We start from the raw sequence: 21,318 nt of genomic DNA on the forward strand, positions 1-21,318 counted from the left end.
TACTACTTTGTTCATTCTATAGCCCCAATTGCTCTAGCATTGGCCAGCAGAGCTCTTTCAGTTGACACCTGTGCCGAAAGGGACAATTCTTCCTGTATGTATCATGGTGACACGGCCCATGCTAGAGCAAGGCAGGGTGGCACCACAAGGAGCCCAGAGGTCTGTCTGGGGGAGGAGTTGGGAATGGTATACAAGGTTGGGGGCATCCTAAGTTCTGTATCTGGCAACTAAATGATTGTCTTCATTCTTAAGCATGAGAGAGACATAATGAATAACGTGTTGGAAGATTACTTTGGAACTATGTGAATCGCACAGTTTCATTTATTTAACAAACTTTTATGGAAATTCTGTTCTAGGTCATGCTTGGGTGTGAGGATGGAACATGATGGGGAAAGATAAAAACATTTATTCACCACCTGCCTGGCTCATGACACTTCACATAGTTGATTTCACTCAATTCTCATGTCAACTCAATGAGGCATACGCTGTTTTCAGCATCTTACACATATGAAAACTCAGTGTGTTTGCTCTGGAAGCAACCAGTGGCCATGTAAGGAGTCCAATTACCCTGAGACTGACATGCTGTGAGGTAGCCAAGCTAATCCCAGGGAAGCATCTGACCGGTTCCCAGTTTTTCCAGACATCTTAGTGCAGGCCCCAGAAACACAAGCTAGAAAACTTCCTGATGACGCCAGTCCCTATAGCATCTTGACTGCAGCTGTGTGTAGCCCTGAGTCAGAACTACCCAGCTGGGCCCAGGCAACACCAAGAACAATGAAGGATAATAAATAGTTTTAATTTAGAGTTTCGGGGAAGTTTGGAGCAACGCAGAACTGGTATAGCAGAAAACACAGGTATTCTTTCTCTGCACGACTTCCCTCCAGTAGTGTCATCTGTTCTGACAACGAGCCTAGATTGGGGCAAAAAAGCATGGGAGGCCTTTGCATTAATCTTCTGAGGTTGCTATAGGTGTCTGGCTTGAGCTGGATGCTTGTGCGCTTGGAGAAGAAGCAGCAGAACTGGGTGATGTCTTAAGAGAACTTGTAGTAGAATAGAATAGAATTTGCACTGTAGCATTGTAGAGGGAAAGATAGTTTGTTATCAGATAGCACTTAATTAGCAACTGCCTTTTCACTTTATGGTTGTATAACCTTGGGCAAATTTTTAACTCTGCTTTTCAACCTTCTTATCTTTAAAGTTGAGATGATCCCATGATAATCATAGATCCAATAAGATAAGAGCAGGAACTCTATAAATGTGTTCCCATAGTTACTTAAACATATCTCTGTTGTAGCATTTTGTGCATTGCATTTGAATTGTTCATTTGCTACTCTATCTACCTGGAACACTGAGTTTCCCGGGGGAAAATAAGCTCATATTATATACTTTTTGTTGTAACTGATTAGCACAGTGTACAGAATATTCAAATAGCTGTTGAATGAAAAGAAGGACTTAATGAATCCATGAGCAAAGCTTAATTGTGATAGAAGACTGTAAGAAAGGTGAACCATAACTCAAAAGTAAGTAGCCTATATGGCTAGGTATTTGGAAGCAGTATTATTTAAAAAGGGGGAACCAAGGCAGAAAAATTCTAAGAACAATAAGAAATGATTGGCCTGATAGATGCAATGCTAGTTTGAGAATGAGATCTGCCCAAGAAAAAAATTTCAATAGCATGCCAATGATCCTTAGATGAGGCTTTTTGTTGTGATCTTTTTTTGAAACTGGGTCTGTTGCATAGCCCAGGCTGATCTTGAAGTCATTCTGTACCTCAGGCTGGCCTCAAACTCAGGGTTGTCTTGCCTCAACCTCTCATGTGCTATTATTACAGTTGTGTGCCACCATGCTGGACAGAGGCAGTGCTGGAATTGGGAGGTTTGAATGGAGATGCTCTTCTCTGTATACACAGAGTATGCATTTTATCCTCTGAGGAATGTACTTAGAGAAGTGAGGACGTATCAGATTGAATAATACTTAAAGAACTTACTCATCTACTTATCCAAACATCAAATATTTACGAATCTTCTAGTTTTTTCCAGGAACCATGTTTGGCATGAGGAACATCATGGTAATTCAATATGTGTAATGTATCTTTCTTATACTTGTCTAAAGGGAAGATAGATGTTGATCAAATATCAACCACATAAATATGTACTTACCAGCTGAAATACACCCTATAAAGAAAGATCCAGAGGCTCCTCCTTCACTGGGGCCTTTCTGTCCACCTTACTGATGGAATGTGACCAACACCTGCCATGTCTTTCAGCTTGTTCAAGTAATTGAATTCTGAAGAGAATTATTCTCTGCCTCTTCTGGGAGGTACCCAAAGAAGGAAGCTCATGCAACCCCTTGGCCTTTCCCTTCCTGCTGGCTAAAAGATGGTGAGTCCTGATGCAGGTGCTCTGTTTTCTAAAATGGAAGCCATGCAGGGAGGATGGCAGAACTTCCCAAGCAGTCTTGGATTAATGGTTACAATGTGGCAGAGGAATGACCTTCCATCTTATCGAAGCCATTGTACATTTGAATCTGTTATTGCAGCTTAGCCTGTATCTTACCTAAAATAGAAAATCATGAAAGAAGGTATATTTGCTTGTTGAGGTTGCTATGACAAAACACCACAGACTGAATGGTTTAAACGATAGAACGCTTTTCCTCACAATTCTGGAGGCTGTTATTCTGAGATCCGGAGGCCAACGCTGTTCGTGACAATGGTTAACAATGGCCGACTGGGCTCTAGTTCAGGGTTTTTCTCGGCTGTGTCCTCACTTAGCTGGGAAAGAGGGGGAGAAAGAGGGAGGTTGAAGAGGAGGGGGAGAAGGACAAATTGAGAGGGAGGGGAAGGGAATCAGAAAGGGAGACAGAGAGGGAGGGAGGGAAAAGGAAGGAGAGAGATAGAGAGAGAGAGAGAGAGAGAGAGAGAGGAAGAGAGCAAGATTATTCTGGCCTCTTCTTATAAGGACCCTAATCCTATCAAGAGGGTCCCACTCCCATTGCCCCATTTAACACTAACCACCTTCCAAAAGCCTTATCTCCAAATACCACCATCACGTGTGGGGCTAAGACATCAACATGTGAGCTTTGATTGGACCCAATTGAGTCCATAGCAGAGGACAAGAAAGGGCCCAGTATAAATGGAGTGGAGGGGCTGGGAGATCGTCCATGAGGAGATGTCTTGGAAGCTGAGCTATGAGATGTTTGGAGGAAGAGCGCAGAAGTCAGAAAGAACTGGATGCTTCTGAAGAACAGAAACAACAAGCAGAGTCTGAGGAAAGCTGGCAAGAAACAATAGAGGGAATCGCAAATGAAATAGGAGCCAGTGGAATGTTCTAAGGAAGGGTACCCAGAAGGCTCCCTGGGGACGACAGCCGCTGGTCCTGGTGGCCTTGGAGCTGGAGAGAAGGGGTGGGTTTAAATAATCTCTTGGAGGAAGGATTGCCAGGGTTATTCACATCGAGAAGTTGTGTCAGGAAGGAGAAAGGGGCCCTCGGGATGATCCCCAAGGTTTCAGGAGGAGGAGGTGGGAGAAAGGGAAGAACTGGCAGGAGATTAGGTGTTCAGTTTCTTTCGAATGTGTCATTTTGGAAAGAGCCGGAAACCTAGTGATGATTGTTAGCTGGGTGACCTTGAGAAGGCTGCAGTTTTACAGACAAAAAATAAGGTGTAGAGATCGAGAAACATGAACTCACCATTTTGAATCTAAAATCTGTGGAGTAACTCACCAGAGGACAGAGCACGGGCGCGGAGACAGATGCCTTCGTCCTACTTTCCTGTTGGACGGCCTCGAGAAGGTCACTGAAGTCATTGGTGTTTTAGTTTTCTCACTGAAAAAAAATTAAAGCCCTTCTCGTATGGGTTTAAGGTGGTAATTTTTATAAAGCATGCAGCAAGGTGTCTGGCACTGTACGCGGTGAATAAAGACATAGTTTTTCATATTCCTCCAAGTTGTTTTCTAGTTGAAATTTAAACTGGATGTTCGCTATGCGCACAGACCAGAAAATGTAATCTTGTTGGTATCCTAAAGCAGAAAGAGGGGACAGGCAAGTCCAGGCTGCTTTGTCTGGACCACTTCAGTCACGATCCTTGCTCCTCCTGAGGCCGAATGTACACCTGGGCAGGTGAATCTCTCATGAACTTTGGAGTTGGACCCTGTCACTCATTCAGCATGTTCTATTTTGCAATTTTCCTGGAAGGTAGAAGCGATCTTCCAGAAGTTTTCAAGCACTAAGACCGAGATCTGATTGCACATTCGACAGATGTCATCACTTTTTAGATTTTTTCACACGTAGAAACATCATCTGTTTTCCTGGAACCTGGGGACATTTGCCCACTGTACTGTGAAGTGGTCTAGGCCTAGAGCAGGGCCACTCCTTTCATAATAAAATGACTAATCCACCTGTGTATCACCCAGAGGTGAAATCTGGCCGACACATTAGGGTTAGGGTTAGCACTCAGCAAAATGCCTCAGGTATGTCATGGATATTTAATGAAAGTACTGGGTCATCACTCTGATTTTAAAAATCCTCCAGTGACCTGGAAATTCCAAAAGATGGTTTAAAAATGTTTTTTTTTTCTGTTTTCATTGCAGAGTCTGTTGGATTGAATGAAATGGATCCCTTCTGTGTGTGACAGATAGGAAGGGAAGACAGACCTTTAGGTAGCTGGACATTTACCTGGTCCTCGGTGAGACAGCCTGTCCCCTCACACTTTGGAAAGATGGCAGGGTGGGGTGCAGTTTGGACTGAAACCTTTGGAAATATAACCAGAGAAGAGTGAGGGGAATTTGCCTACATAGTGTTATAATATGATTCTATTGGGTAATAGAGATTGCCCTTTACAAAATTTCATCTCTATCACATTATTAGAATGAGTTCTTCCAACTTCTCCCTAGGCATTATATTTACAGTTGTTGCTGTCAGGGGTTGAGTTTTTAATATGCTAGATAGACTTTTTCTGATGCTAGGTTTTAGCAATGCTTAAAAAGAATGCCTGGCTTTCTATAACTATATATGCACATTTATACAAAGAGAGAGATACAAGGAGCAGAAAGTTGTTATTTTAATTTTTTTTAAAAGAGTAGCTGAACAAATTGTGAGAAATGAGAACAAAACTATATTGTGTTGAGAAAAATCTTTTATTCTTTGGACTTTCCTTTTTTGCACAAGTAGATTATATATAGCATAAAATAATTATGAAACTTGGAATTTATCCAATAGTGTAGTGGGTAATTACAAAATTGCTTTATTTAATTATGTGGTATTTTATAGAAGGACATTTTTAACCTTTGTCACCAGTGCCAAATGGAAGGAGGCACAGCCCTTCATAATAAGTATCATAATTCTAATTGCATCTAAAGTTTACTTAGAAGCAATTCATTTTTAAAGACACACTCTAATTTGTGTACTTACTTTTTAGTAGGTAAAGATTGCTGAAGTAAATTGGTTTGTGGTAGCAAAAGTAAAATAAGAACAAGTGCTTGTTAATAATCTGTTCCACTATTCAAGTTACTGAGGTCCAGTTTTGAGTAATGTAGGCATCACAAATTGGTTTCTAAAACATGAGGCAAGGTCTTATATAATCAAGTAGCTCATTAGCAAAGATCAGAGGGCTTCAATGTACACTTCGAAAATAAGAACTAAAGTACTGCATTTAAAAGGAAGATCAAAGAGGACATCACGTCTGGAAGATCTTTTGCATATATTAACCTTCTGTGTTACTATCAGAAGTGGCTTTTATTGACATGCACTGTAAATCCGTGCCCATGCTACTGATGGGTTAAACAGGTAAACCATCACGTTTATTTATTCATCACCATTCTTGGGTGACTCGTGTGCAAGGCAATGCACAATCTGATACTGCCGATAGTGTCCTTTTCAATTCTTTGTCTTTGAAATGCCGCCAGGAAGGTACCGTGTCCAAAAGAGAAGCAAGGGACAGACTATGGCTCAGTGGGACAGAACTTGCCTCACAGTGAGAGGCCCTGGGTTTGATCCCCTGTACCACTGCCACCAAAAAAACAATGTTATATCTTGGGTGCAGGATTATTTAAAATAATATATAGAAGTATAAAATAGATTAAAATTTGTAAAGTTTTCATAGTGTGAATTAAACTAAATCCAAACATTTATTAGGCACCTTATAAGGAAGGTAAAGATCTATTATAAGAACAGGATGTACAGAGAAATAAATATGGGTTTTATATTTGAGAAGGTTGTGGTCTAATGGGAGAAAGAATGAGTGCGTTTCTACGATGCTATAAGAGCTGTAAGACGGTGAAAGATAAGATGCTCCATGAGCACTGCGGTGAGAGGGATTTCGCCATTCCAGGGCATTGGGAAGGCTTCACGCAGAGATTAAATCCTGTCTTGACTGGTGTGTTTAAAAGCGAGTAGACAAAGGAAGCGCCTTCTCCGCGGGCAGCTCTGTGGTGAAAAGCTGGAGCCAAGGAGCTCAGGGCCTAGGGGCGGTAGGTATTTTATTTTGGTGATCATCGCAGGAGAGCATGAAAGGGAGAAAAGGAAGTGGGAAGTTTCAATGCTCTGGAAGTGAAGATCTGAGTTGGTTGTCCTATTTCCTAACCAGATGTGTTCGAAGTCACTTTCCGGAACCTCAGTTTTTTCATCTCTGAAGGGTGTAGTTGTTTCAGGCTGCACTGTGAGAGTAAGCCAGTGTATGCTGCAAAACAAACCCTGAAATCTCAGTGTCACGAAGCGACACAAAGTGCGTTTGCTGACTTCAGAGACAAGTGAGGTTTGGAAAGAGCTGGGGGCAAAGTGAGCTGAGAGTCTTTGGGCAGGCTGTGTTCTAGGCACTGTTTCACGGTGTCGTTCCACTTCCGAAGGTCTCCACATTTGCCACAGAGAGGAGAGAGAAGGAGAGCGCATGGGCACCATTTAGGGGTGGGAATAAGTTAAATCGGATGCACCTTGTAGGCCCCAGCTAGTTGCAAGTCCTTAAATTAAGGAATTTGTAACCTACCCCACAGACTAGAGGGTGCTGCTTGGGGGTCCCACTAAGGCAGCTACTTGAACGACTTGCGCTTTTGGAAGACTGGCGAGCTCCTGGGGAAACTGTGGGCTGTGGTCCTACTGGGTGTCCAGGAGCTGTGGCGCCTGGAGGAGGCGAGGCAGTGGGAAGGTGATGGGGCAGTGAGAGGCACTATGTGGACGGAGATGTTGTGTTCCTCTTCCTATCCACGGGATCCTCTGTGAAGCCTGGGCCTTCCTGTGGTTACTCAGTGCTGAGGAGTGGGGCAGTGACAGCTTGATGAACAGAGGAGAAAATGAGATCCATTTTGTAAAACAGTTAATTTTGCATATGGCTGCCTCCCCATAGGAACAATACATTCCGTGGGTTGGTTGGGGTTGCCCTCGAGGTGAAGAAGTGGAAACTCAGGTCACTCAGGGCTGGGTGTGGCAGGGAGACTCACGCATGCAAATGGGGATGGACTCAAGCTGAGCACTGTTCTTGTGACACTGAGATAAACAAGTGGAGGAGCAAAGTGCATGAAAGGAGGAGACGCAGTCATTCTGGTGTAGATGAAGCAGACTTGCTTAAATACTCTAGAATCCTTTACTGATTCCAGCAACCATTTCTTACTCATCAGCATAACATTTTAAATAAAAAAATATTACTTTGTCAAAAAGGGATTGTATGAAATAAGCACTACTTTACATAAGGAGATCAAAGTTGGGGCCGGGGATTTAGCTCAGTGGTTCTGCCGCCTGCCTTGCAAGCTCAAGAATCTGAGTTCAATCCCCGGTACAAAAACAAAACAAAACAAAACAAAAACAGAAACCCTGATCTGTGGGGCTGGGGATCTAGCTCAGTGGCACTGCACCTGCCTGGCAAGCACAAGGTCCTGAGTTCGATCCCCAGTACCAAAAAAAAAAAAGAAGCTCAAAGTTGCAATAAAAGAATATTGTAAAACCCCTGAACATGATTTTATAAAGAAAAACTTTAATGATGAATTTGTTTGCTTTTCAATTTAAATGGAAAACTTAGGTAAACAGTGTTATCTATGTTTGCTTTTTGTGTTTATTTTTATTTTTTTATTCTACTTATATAATTCTCAGGATCTTTACTAATTTGGTAATTGCTTCTGATAAATCATTTAAACATTTCTTTTGTATTTTCTGTGTTTTTCTAGAAAACTTTAAAACAATCCAGCTGAACAAGCCAGATTTGTGGTAGAGAACTTCATAGAAATTAGCAAATGTACTCAAAATTCTAGGCTGTTATCAAATCAGTTGCAAGGTGAAAAATTCATTTGTTGATGCAATTAAGTATTTTAAAAATTTTATTATTACATGTTTGCAATAATGACTACACTTATTGTGGGGAGTTTGTTGATTGGGTGTCTTTTATATGATAACACTATGGGTAAGGAATTCAGTGCTGTGTCTACAATCTAGTGATGGGTTTTAATCCCTTCTCTAAACAGCTTGGAGCCAACATATTCAGTCTCTGTCGCTCACCTGGTAGAAGCAGATAATGACAGAATCTTTCAAGTATTTGGCTAACAGAGCTATACAATGTGGGAAGTAACAATTTTTCCATTCAACTGTGAGGAAATGAAAGGAAATTATATTTACATTTTGTAACTTCTTGAGTATTGTGAATAGCGGCACAAAGAATACAGGAGGAGATGCCTCTTTGACACATGGGTTTTTTTTTTTTTTTTTAGTACCTGGGATCGAACTCAGGACCTTGTGCTTTTGAGACAGGTGGGGGAATCACTGAGCTAAGTCCTCAGCCCATCACATGGGTTTCAATTCCATAAGACGTATATCTCCTGGCATGATTTCAGTTCCTTGGATATATACCCAGCAGCAGGACTGCTGGATGATACAGTAAATCTACTTTTAGTTTTTCGAGGAAATTTCATACAATTTTTGCAAAATGGCTATACTATTTTCATTTCCATAATGTGTGCAAAGTTCCTTTTCCTTTACATTCTCACCAGCATTTGTTATATTTTATCTTTTTTAGTAGTAGCCTTTCTAACATATATAAGGTATTGTTTTAGTTTTAATTTGCATTTCTCTAATGCTTAGTGATCTTGAGAAGTTTTCGTACACCTACTGGCTATTTACACATCTTCTTTTGAGAAATGTCTGTTCAGACTCTTTGCCAATTTTTAAATCAGTTTTCTCATTGTCTTACAGTTGAGTTATCTGAGTTCCGTACATAGTTTGGATGATAGCTATTCCTAAAATATGTGGTTTGCAAAGATTTCCCTCTAATCTGTGCGTTGTCTCTTTATTTCGTTTCTTTTGCTATGCGGATGCTTTTCACCTCGATGCAATCACATTGATCTCTTTCTGCTTTTGTTTCCTATTCTTTTAGAATCCCACGCAGGAAATCATTGTCCAGATCAATGTTTCAATGTTGTGGAGAGCTTTTCCCCCAACCTTAATAGCGAGTTCAGTTTCCAGTTGTATATTTAGGTCTGTTATGCTAGATGTGTCCCCCCAAATCTCATGTGCTCAGAGACAGGTCTTATGGAAGGTGAGTGGATCATGGGGTACTATACCTAAACTTGCTGTTAGGAGGTGGGGCCTGGCTGGTAAAGTAGGTCTCTGTCTCGGTCCTCTTTCTTCTCTATCTGACTCCTGGCCGCCATGACACAAGCAGCTCTCCTCCTCCTAGGCCCTTCTGCCTGCCCCTACCCTGCAGGACTGAACCCACTGAAACTGTGAGCCAAAATCCCTCTCCTCATTTAAGTCGCAGGTGTTGAATACTTTGTTTCAGTGACGAGAAAATTACGAAAACAAGCCTCTTATCCATTTTGAGGTGATTGTTGTATAAAAGGCCGATTTAATTCTTATATATGTAGATATCTAGTTGTCCTAATACTGTTCAATGAAGAGATGGTTAAATGTTTTTATTTTGGTGTGTACTTTTAACAGTGATTAAACTTTGTTTCACCTATAAAATAGTTGATAACCAAGGGCTATCAACTTTGTCTTATTTAGCTCCCAAATTCTTTTTGTTTTAGAGTTTAAAAATTTGCATAGATATTGTCAAATGAGTACATTCACAACATATGTAGTATTATATGTAATATGTATTTTTCTACATTGAAATAGTGTGTGGTGTACTCTATTTTCAATGATATAGAATATAATACTACTTAGTGCATTCTTTGTCAAAATAAATAACATCTGAGATGGAATAGGAAACCTCAAAGGTTCTGAATTTTATTGTACTCTAATATATACATATATATATATACATACATACGTATGTACATATATGTGTGTGTGTGTGTGTGTGTGTGTGTGTGTAGTATGCTATGTATTGATCCTACACCAGTTTAGTCAAAGAGAATTGGTGTATAACTTAAATATTCCTGTGCAATTCATGGAATGATTTATTATTTTGCAGGTCATTGGAGCAGAGAACAGATGAACACAAGCCTGTAGGCTATTTCAATTTCTGTAGACCATGAAGGTCTAGAGCCACAGAATTCTGACTCCACAGACATATTTTCAAAGCAAATTCAGCTAAAGATTAATTTTATTCAATTATAATTTAATTTATTTGCTTATAATGCTATAGTGATTTTTAAATGGATTAAACAAACATTACTCATATCTGGAGGAGCAGAACAATAATTCTGGGAAATGTTAGTCAGGGTTCTCCAAACAACAGATATCAGATTAGCTTGGGCTAGGCCATATGCTAAGTTTCCCAATATACTGATTCGAAATATTTATTGAGGTATTCAAGTATCCAGAAGGGCTTCATTAAAAATAAAAACGAAAAAATAAAACCATCATAGAAACCAAAGCAAGTACTGAACCTTGCTTGCAGTTTACAAACAAAGTTAATAGTTCAAGGAAAGTCTATTTTTCTTGGTACATGCACTAACACTACACTACAAAGAAAATGACACAGTTTTTCTTTAGACACCAGTTTGAGAAGCAATGTGTTAGTTAATTTAAGATTGTAGTTAATTCTAGTAAAAAGTTTAACTGAAGATAATCCCTGAAGCCAAAATGCATGTATCAATTTAGTTTCAAGATTGCAACCAAACCAAACTAAAATAAAGCTAGCTTTGATGATCTGACCATTCTCTTCTGCTGACATTTTCTCAAATGTACTTCATGGTGGTGACCCTGTGCTCTTCCCTTTGTCTTCTAGAAAGATCTTTGACTTTCCAGAAAGCCTTACTTACAGAAAGTCTGCATGTCTTAGCTCAAATGTATGTCAAGACCAGTAGAATACTCCCCTGATGCCATGTGTATGTCAAAACTGTGAAGGTTCTGAGATCTTACTCGACTTCCAAGCAAACTCCCTAGCCTGACAGTGTCATGGATTCTGGTTGGAGACCAGGAGCGAATGGAAAGTATTTCACACTTGGGTTGTCCTCCTTGTCTCTCAGATCCCATGGGGCAACAAAGAGGAGCCTTGGATGCCGAATATGTATGAGGGTATGATAAAAAATGTGATTTAGGTTTAAATGAAAAGATTATAACAGTAAAAGACACACAACCAATAAGGATGCGCCTTCCTCTTTATTGCATCCAGATGATTGCTACACAGAGTAGGCACTGGCAATGTTCCTGAGATGCAAGGTGGTGTCCTTTAGTACTTTCTGGATCAGTCTTCAAGTTGATTGCCCTAGTTATCCTAGAGGAAGGGATGGACTAAGCAGGCTTTTACTAGTCTTGAGTTGCTAGTCTCCTCCTCCTTGGGGAGGAGATTTGTCAGTAATACACAATCATTAAAACCACAGCTGTGCTGGTGAGGGAGCAGGGCTTAGTAACCTGCAGCTGGAAGGCTGGATGGGACCTGTCTCAGGCTAGCTGGCTGCCAAGAATTGGGTTGGGGAAGGGGGACAAGCAGCTACTGCGTCGGGCAGAGCGGAGCTGGAAGGCAGCTGCAGCAATGCCAAAGAGAAGACTGGAAGACATTAGGCCATGTATAGGATTTTAGAAGATGTTTAGGAGCTTGCTGGTCACGAGAATGGGAAGAGGAAAAGGCAATAGTACATAAGAAGGAACAGAGATAGAGTTTGCATGTTGTGCGGTCAGGGGAAGAGAAGATTAGATGGTGAGAAGCCCAGAGCAGGTCTGGAATGTCCCGGATTGTAGGAGTGAGGGCTCCTCACAATTCTGTTCCAGGGCTTCTTGAAGGGTTACTGTTGGCTCAGGACATCTGCCGTGGTCCATGGGGAGATGAGCATAGAAGTTAGGGTTATGTGCTTAGAAACTTTCATAGCAATTTCTCACACTATTCACACTTCCATCTGACAATTAAAAATTCGTGACTTGTGTGTTCTTTGTGTTTGGATTTTGTATTGTATTTTTCAATAATTGCTTTTTATTGTGTTTTTACAAATGTATGTTCTATTCTTGAAACAAACTGGTCTTTGGTCCCAGTGGTTTGACAAGACAGCTGTTGGTGAAGGGGTTTCAAAAGGAAGTGGTACCTTGGGCTTTTCATTTCTGTGGATTTCTCTGGCACCACTGGGGAGGGATGGATGGATATTAGATATTAGATATTCAGGCAAGGACTTTCCAAACACAACCTGATTTGCACAGGACATGGTACTGAGAATCAACAAATGGCATCATATCTAATAAAAATCTCTGCACAGCAAAAGAAAAAAACAACAGAATGATAAGAGAACTTATAGAATGGCAAAAAATTTTTTACCAGCTATTCCTCAGACAGAGGACTCCTATCTAGAATATATAAAGAACTAAAAAAGAACTAGACCCTCCCAAAATAAAAAACCAATCAAAAATGGGCAAGTGAAATGAATACACATTTCATGGAAGTACAGATGGCCAATCAGTACATGAACAAAATGTTCAACTTCACTGGCCATTAGAGAAATGCAAATTAAAACAACCCTGAGATTCCATCTTACCCCAGAAACAATGGCTATCATCAAGAAATCAAATAATAACAAATATTAGTGAGTCTTCAGGTAAAAAGGAAACTTTCTACATTGTTGGTGGGAATGTAAACTACTGTGGAACCACCTTGGAAATCGGTATGGAGATTCCTCAAAAAACTAAAACTAGAAATTCCGTTTGACCCAGCCATTCTCCTTGCAAGTATCTTCTCGAAAGAGTTGAAGACATCATATTATGTGGTACATGTGTATTCATGTTTTTAGCAATGTAATTTATAATATTTAAACCTTGGAAGCAGTATATATATCCATTAACAGCTGAATGAATAAAGAAAATGTGATATTTACACACAATGGAGTATTACTCTGCCATAAAGAAAGATAAGCTGAGTGAGGAGACCACCCCTTTATATGGAACTGGGCAACTATGAGTTAACTGTATTATTAGGCATGGACTGATTGAAAGCCGAGTAGGATGGAAGAACAGTCATCAGAGGAATTAGAGAGCACCTTTCATGAGGGATCTTAAATGAAAATGAGCAGTATGGTCCTTTATTATAGTGGAGCTCAATGTGAACTCCAGAAGAAATGTACTAATCAGGAGCAGCATTTGGAATGGTAAGGTTCAAAACAAATGTGAACAGCATTTCCTGGTGCTAAGGGAGAGCCTAACTATTAAGATGAATTAGAATATCTCCCAGAACTCAACCACAGGGAAAAATGACCTGAGGTTTTTTGGTTGCATACCACCCCCTGGCTATGCTCTGCAGGGTGAGCTATCCAGTGAAAGCTTCGATCTGGTTTGGACTATCATTTCTCTGTTTACCTCCAATAAAGATGATAAAAAAGAACACTGATATGTCAGTGACGGGGGTGAAAGCTAAGCTATGTTGCCAGGTGGGTTTAGAAGACAGAACTCTTCAGGTTTCAGGAAACAGTGATTTCTTTTTCTTTTGCAAATGCATCTTAAAGTAAATAGTTTCTAGAAATGAGGGAGTTGTATTGGCATTCAGGACCTTCAGGGAGGTGGGAGCGGTTTTCTTCTGCAAGTTTCCTGAGTTGTTATCATCTCTTCTTTGGCTTCTGTCCCGTCTTGCTTGAACGGCTATTGCCTTATCAACAAATATAATTTGCCTGGATTTTCAGGTACCTCATAAAATTTCTCTAGGCTGTTGATATCGTCTGTCAATACACAACACTTTTATTAAGGGGCAGTAAGGTATCCATTAGAAGATTGGTTGAGTATTGGAAATGATCTTATTTAATCAAAGAACAACTAGAAGGAGAGAGAACCAGCTGGGCACAGGAGATGGTTTATAAACACGATTCCTTGCGATCACTCAAGAATAGTCAGCTGATTTAAGCAGACACCTGAAACCTTTATCACCTGCAGGGAGCCCTGGGCACTAAAAAGCAAAAACAAAACCAGCAGGGTGAGCTTGAAAGTGTGCGTGCCTGCCTGCACACATCTGTGCGTGTTGGGAGAAAGGCAAAGGGGGAGCTGGTGGTCTGTCTTCTGCCACTGGAATTTCCTTAGTAGCACTTCCTGCGCTCTGCTCTTCATGTTCTCATTATCCCTCCCTAACTTCCCTCCCTTCGCGTTTTGTTCTCCTTATCTCACTTTAAGAAAAAGCAGGAGAGTGGGCGATAATTAATTTTCAGCTAACGTATAGGTCTTGAAACGTATCCCACTTTTCTCTAAATATCTGATGATTAGATCTCATTCCTTACATTTAGGAATTTTGCAGGCAGAAATAGAAGTTAGATGAGTATTCAGTCAGAGGCTGTCTGCATTGTTTTGCAGTCGTCTCCAATATATTTTAACTGCAGTCACTTTTTTGTAATGGTAACTCACAGAAAGCCAATAACATCCCCAATAAGAGGGTTAATGATGTTTCCTCGTCCTCTAGGGCCCTCAGATTCTGCTGAATCTCTTTCCAGGACTGAGGAAATCCTATTAATGGTGAAGCGAATGCAGATACACTGCTGCTCCTGACGGCCCTCACTCGGTCTCTGGCCCTGGACGATGGCCAGTACTGCAGCTCCTTCCAGAACCCACCTGGGTGTCTGTCACTCATTAGCTCATCTATTCCCAGCAAACCCAGACGTGACAAAGGGGGTATGTCCCCATCAAGACAGCCCAGTGAATAATAAAATCCACCTTGCTGTTGTTCAAGGCCACCAGACATATCCATGTCTGAGGTCACAGAGAGAATTCCCTCCTTTTATTTTAAAAAGTTGGGAGTTTAGCTAGGCAAATTGAGGCTGCTCAGAAAGATATGCAAGACTCTTTATTTTTATTTTTTAGTGGTTCTGCAGATTGAATCTAGGGTCACTGCACTGAGCTACATCTCTAGTCTTCCTCACAGCCTTAAAAAATTGTTTTTTGAGACAGGGTCTCACTAAGTTGCCCAGGTTGGGCTCAAACTTGAGACTCTTCTGCCTCAGTCTCCCAGAATGCTAGGATTACAGGAATCCATCACCATGCCTGGCTCAGGACCCTTCATAAGTACAGCTTTGTAGATAAGCTATCCCCTTCTACCAACTGCCAGAAAACGAAAGAGCAATAATTGGACAAAGGGGGAGCTGTATCTTTCCAAAAGGTTTGGAGAATACATAAAAAAAAATACATTATTCGTTCTACCTGTTTTTATCTGCTGTTGAACAATGTTTCCCAAACTTCACTGTGTACATAAGTTACCTGGAGACCTTGTTAAACTGCAGCTTCTTGCTCTAGCAAATCTGGGATGGGGCTCGAAAGTTTGTGTTTCTAATGAGCTGTGAGGTGATACTGATATCATGGACCTCACCAGAAGAGGCTAGAGCAGGCCACTCTGATCAGTGGCATCAGCATCACCTAGATACTTACTAGAAATGCAGCTTCCAGGGGCCCCAGGCCAGGCTAGTTACGGGAGATGAAATGGCTCCTTAGAAATGTCTAGCCTCTGATCTCTGAATCCTAGAATACATTACATGACTTTTAAGATAGTCCTAATATTCTTTTTTTTTTTCTTAAATTCTTTTATTCATACATTTTAGGTACACAACACAATTACATTTCTCATTGGGAATTGTACCTTTACATAATGCATCTCGCTTCTTAGGTTTTCCCCATTCCTAGCCCTCCCTTCACCCCCTCTACCCTTCCCTATTTACAAAGACTTTATTTCCATTTTTTCCATTTCTCATCATTTTTCCTTTCCCTTCTTTCCTTTCCCCTGCCCCTCCCACTACCCCTACCCCTACCCCTGTGGACCTTGTCTTCCTATTTTACATTTTCTATTATTCATTCTAATCATTGGTACATTTTAGGTATACAAGATAATGACATTCATCATTGGAAATTTGCACCTTTACATAGTCTCTCTTGGTTCTTATTTTTCACCCTTGCCCAGCCCTCCCTTCAATCCCTCAATCCCTCCCTATTTACAAAGATTTTGTTCCTATTTTTCCATTTTCTCATATTAATTCCATGATGGTGTAATGGGCCCAATCTAATTACAGTAAACCTTTCAGAGTCGAGAACTTTCCCTGGCTGGAGTCGGAAAGATGTAGCAGAAGGCAGAGTCAGAGAGATTCAAAGTGTGTGAGGGATTCACTTGAGAGAGGAGCCATGTGGAAGGAAAGAAGGGAAATGCACCCCCCACACAGCCAGAACAAAGACTCGCCATTGACAAGCAGCCAGCACAGAAATGGGGACTCCCTGCTACTGCAGGGAACTGGGTATGGGCAGCAATCTAAATGTGCTTGGATTTAGACCTGTCCAAAGGAACACAGCTCTGCTGTCACCTGGAGACTCTAAGCAGAGAACTCAGTTGGACAGAGGTCTTCTGACATGCAGAACTGTGAGATCACAAATTCGCATTTTTGCAGGGCACCAAATTTGTGGTCATCAATTTTTAGCAGCAATAGGAAACGAATGCAATGGCTGAAGCAGACTCTGAGCATAGGGGCTGCAGTCTGTTCACACAAGCTCTGCAGGTCATCCTGATGCTCACTGTAGAAAGATCGTGCTTTCGAGTTCAGCATAAACGAAATTGTACCACTTGATAGCTGTTGTGCATTGGTCGATCTTCCTGACATTTCTGATCTTTAGTTTTCTTGTTGGTAACATAGGGTTAATAAAATGGAGCAGAATACTTAATAGCTCTAATTTTAGCAGGTTCCCAAAGGTTGCCTTCTTTCCTTTCTCCCATATCTTCCTTCCATGGACACAATAGATATTAACAGCACTGATAATTCTTAGGTCATCTCTCTGAGGCTCAGGGCTGGGAACTTGACCTTGATTGTCCTTGTGTACCTGTGAGCTGGAAAGGAAGAACAGAATCACAGGAAGGAGTTACAAGTGTAATTTCTAAGTAACTGCTTTGCTCAGCTTAATTGCTACTCTTCAGAAAGACAACAATGAGTTGTGTCCCTTGTTTTTAGAAAAAATTTCAGCATGACCTAAATGTATATATAGAACATTTGGTTTTAAATGTGACTTTTTAATCATAACAAGAGTCTAAATTGGATCTTTACAGTAGTTCCACAACAGCTAAGGTATGTTTCTATTCTGTGCACTGTTAAGGATGCAATGCACTGATTCCAATTTGCTAGTCTACTGGAGAGCTCTAATCCTCATTAAGTTTTCAAAATTCAAGTGTGTTTTCTTTTATTTGTGTCCACCTCTGAGCTGGAAATATGAAGTTGATGTTGCTTTTTATCCATTCTGCATGGTGAGCTGCCTTCTCTGATGATTATATATTCTCCTTCATGATACCTACAGCCATTTCTTTCTGACCATCAATCACTGTATGATGAAATTTGTTGATCAGGTTTATTTTGCAAATGATGCAGTTTGCAGTGTCCCAAGTTCATAGTCATTTTCCATTGCTGTCTAGACGGGACTAAAACTCTCAATCAATCAACACTTCTAGATTATTTTTTCCCTCTCTGTGAAATAAAAAAAGTGAATTAAGAGTTAAATTAGGCTTCCTGGCTTATGTATTTATTAATCAATCAACCTTCCACATAATACTAAATTAATGTTTATGGCACAATATCTGCATAGCGATTTCAGGGTCTGCCAGCTCGAAAATTGCTGTGCAGAAGCAAGACTCTATCTGCTGTGAACATTTTTATAATGAGCTGCAGCCCTAGAAACATTGAAAACCATTTAAAAAGTGACCTGAATAATCTCTCAGAGAAAATTAAATGGGTGAAAGATTATGAAAAAGAAGTAAATATATACATACATGTTTATATATATATTTCAACTGCATTAAGATGATGTCTGTTCTTTATTTGCTTTTGTTGCCATAAAACTGCATCTGGGTCACTTGGAGAGGCACTGGGGGTTTGTGTGACTGACAGAGACCCCTCCTTTAGGTACACATGTAGCCCAAATCTCCTGCATTTAGGTAACATTTCTTCTTATTTACATTAAATGTTCTTAGTGGCCAGAGAACAATGCTAAATATCCTTTTATGAATAACAAGGTTTGATTTGTCTCTAACAATGGGGTAAGAGTGGAATTAGTTACCTAAAGTTTGATCTTCAGATCCAAAGCACCAGCATTGGCTGGGAGCTTTTAGAACTGCTGAATCTCAGGTTTCAGAACTTTGGAACCAGAGTCTGCATTTTGACAACAACCCAGCCGTCTTGCTGTGTGTTACGTTAGGAACCACTGGGTGACAAAAGGCCTGGGAGGCGGGGCTATGTGGACAGCGGGATGGAGAAGACAGTGTTGGACAGAACTGTGCCTCCCACCTGCTGTTGTAGACAGAGGTTGGGGAGACGCTGTGTGTCCTCTTGGGACATTTTATCTTGGGGTTTAGTAGACAGCATGTGTTCAGTAGCTGAGTGGACTTGAGGGTGTTCGTGTTGTGCTCCAGCAGTCCATATGGCCCGCGTTCCATTCCCCAAGGTAGTGTCTTCAGAGTGTTAGCATGATTGTGAATGAGAAGCAGCGTGCGCTAGTGGCGCCCTGACTGCACAGAGCTAGGTTTTAACCATGTCTTTGATAATGCAGTTGTGTGGATAGTTTCTTCCTGTGTAAAATAGCAAGACGACAATGTCTCACACAGGAGGATTACATAAGATGATGCATAGAAAACAAGTTCTGTGACCAGAGAATAAGTATCTTAAAAGAGTGTCTTTGCTTCTTTCTGATCATTCTTTGGTCCACCCACCTACCGATCCCATTCCGATTGCCATTTAGACAAATGTACATGTCAGTTAGCCTCTCTATCTGTCTCTTCAACCTACCTTACCTATCCAATCCATCCACCCATCCATCCATCCTCTATTACCTATCTCATTTACTCACCTTTTCTTTCTTTCTACTCCTCTTTTCTGTCTTTTGTTATGCGTAATCATTTTCTACCTTGCCATCAGCCATACCACTACCACTGTCTCCACTTTCTTTCCCACACAGGAAAGTCAAAGCATTTTCATCAAGGCACTTGGGAAAAAGTGTTCCGAACAGTTGAGCCTGCAGGCGTTGGATGCTATTGTCTTCCTACTATGAGTCTGGCTTCATCGTCTACCACTTTCCTCTTCCTCGAAGATGACTGGTGCTTCTCAGAGCTGACCTTTCCAGACCCTTCCAACATGTTGTAGGAGTCCTCTGGCCCAGTGAGATGGGCACTGCTCTCTGTCCAATGCAGCAGGGACATCTGCAGCCACCTTGGCCACACGCACCAATACTGGTGAGAAGGGCGACCCTTAGGTTGGACTTTTGTTGGAAGCTGGATCTTGACACCACCCTGGGGATACTAGACTCTGAGTTCCCCTCCCTGCCCCGGGTGAGGGAGGAAGGAGGAGAATACATACCCTGTGCCTGTGCTTTTGCAAGACAGCTCTTGAGCCCAGGTGTCTCCAGGTAATGGGTATCAAGGATCCTGACTTTGAGAGAATGAGATTTTGATACTGAAGCTGATCCTGCAATATGAACTGGAATTATTCCCTGCTGAGCCACACTGCTCATTTATCTAGTATGTGACAAAAAAAAAAAAAATCTGCTCCAGTATATGGTTTCACCTTTTATAGAAAAAAAGAGTCATTTTAATTGCTAGTAAGACTACTGGGTTACTTTAATTTGCAGGCTTTTTATTAACTGTGATCTATTTCATTTAAAGCAGCAATAAATGAGATTTGGTGCTAGCCTTCCAATTATTAAATTTCACAGGCGCTGTTAGCAGACTGGAGGTCACCCTTCTGAGAATTTGCGCCCTGTGCGTTTAAGGACTTTGCATACTTGAAGGGTACACAGAGTTCTCTCACATAGTAGGCTTTTAATGAACCTTTGAAAGGCTGAAAAGGTACATGCACCTACACTTGTCTCCCACTTCCTTTGATACTTACTCTTGTTCCCACCGACTGAAGGGAGGATACAGTTTCTCTTCATTAAATCCCTGTAACCGAAACAAGGAACAGAGGTTGCTGAAAATACCGACTTCAGAGAGGAAAAGCTGTACATTTGTTATAGTGGACTAATCTGGCTGATAGCCTTACTCTACTTTTACTTGGAGGAAGGCCCATGGAAATAGTAGCTACCTAACATAGCATGCCCATTGTGCAATGCATGCCAATGATGGTTTTCTGTGTGTGAGACCTAAGTCCTATTCAGCTCTCTTAGCAAAGAAACAGCATGTGTGGATAGCAACAATGTAACCGTAGAATCTTGGAGACCCATATTCTTGTCCCAATTCTACCCAGCTCTGAGTTGTGACCTTGAAAAAGTTACCCGTCTCTTTAGAGAGCACCCATACACCTACAAAATAGGAGGAGGTTGGGGATGAAAATGTCACCTAGGTTCCATTGGGTCCTGAAACTCCATCCTTTTCATACCGCAGTCAGGTATCAGACCCTGAGGGTTACATTGAAACTGTTTTCAGCTTGCTGTTGAAAGTGGGCTGGACATTCTAGGTCTCTAAACTGTAGTGTGAGAGACCTGGTCATGAAAGCACAGAAGCGGACATGTTTGCTGAAACAAAACGGCAGGGATCCCGGATGTGGGGTTGCGCAGGTTACCGGAAGAGACAAACACGGCTTGCTTGAGTGTGATGACTCAGAGACGTTAGTTAAAGAGAAGACCTTGAACTGCCATGTTTTGATGTATGTGTACCCTCCGGGCTGTGGCCCGCTCACCCCAATCAAGGACGCAGGCTTCTTGCATTGCTTCATTTCTCTGGTCTTGTCCCTTGCTGTCAGTTGTCACTTCTTATACTGTTGGTTACCGGGGGAGCGCAGGTAACTAAACTTAAAATCAATAACCTTAAATTTATATATCACACTAGGGCAGCGCCCTTTGACTTGAAGGCGACTCCATTTTTTTTTTTTTTTGCTTTGGAGAAAAGGGCATACATTCTTGACAACAGATTACTTTGCAACTTCTTGGCCTTTAAACTGACTTACTGGGTTGATGGCAATGACTTGAATATCTGGAGTTGCTAGAGATCTAATTT

At 41.1% G+C, this 21,318-nt stretch overlaps 1 long non-coding RNA gene across 13 annotated transcripts in view; it reads left to right on the plus strand.

Annotated features, from left to right (window-relative positions):
* Window positions 1-21,318, plus strand: part of LOC106010580 (uncharacterized) — a 129,343-nt gene that overhangs the window by 31,047 nt on the left and 76,978 nt on the right. For all 13 annotated transcript variants that reach the window (XR_015443809.1, XR_015443808.1, XR_015443814.1 and 10 more), the window contains one exon: window positions 19,287-19,560. This is a non-coding gene — a long non-coding RNA (uncharacterized LOC106010580). The remainder of the gene's footprint in view (window positions 1-19,286; window positions 19,561-21,318) is intronic.

Source organism: Heterocephalus glaber, unplaced genomic scaffold (genome assembly GCF_053883595.1).
Source record: "Heterocephalus glaber isolate CG9 unplaced genomic scaffold, H.glaber_assembly_v1.0 deba00001579, whole genome shotgun sequence".
Taxonomy (NCBI): domain Eukaryota; kingdom Metazoa; phylum Chordata; class Mammalia; order Rodentia; family Bathyergidae; genus Heterocephalus; species Heterocephalus glaber.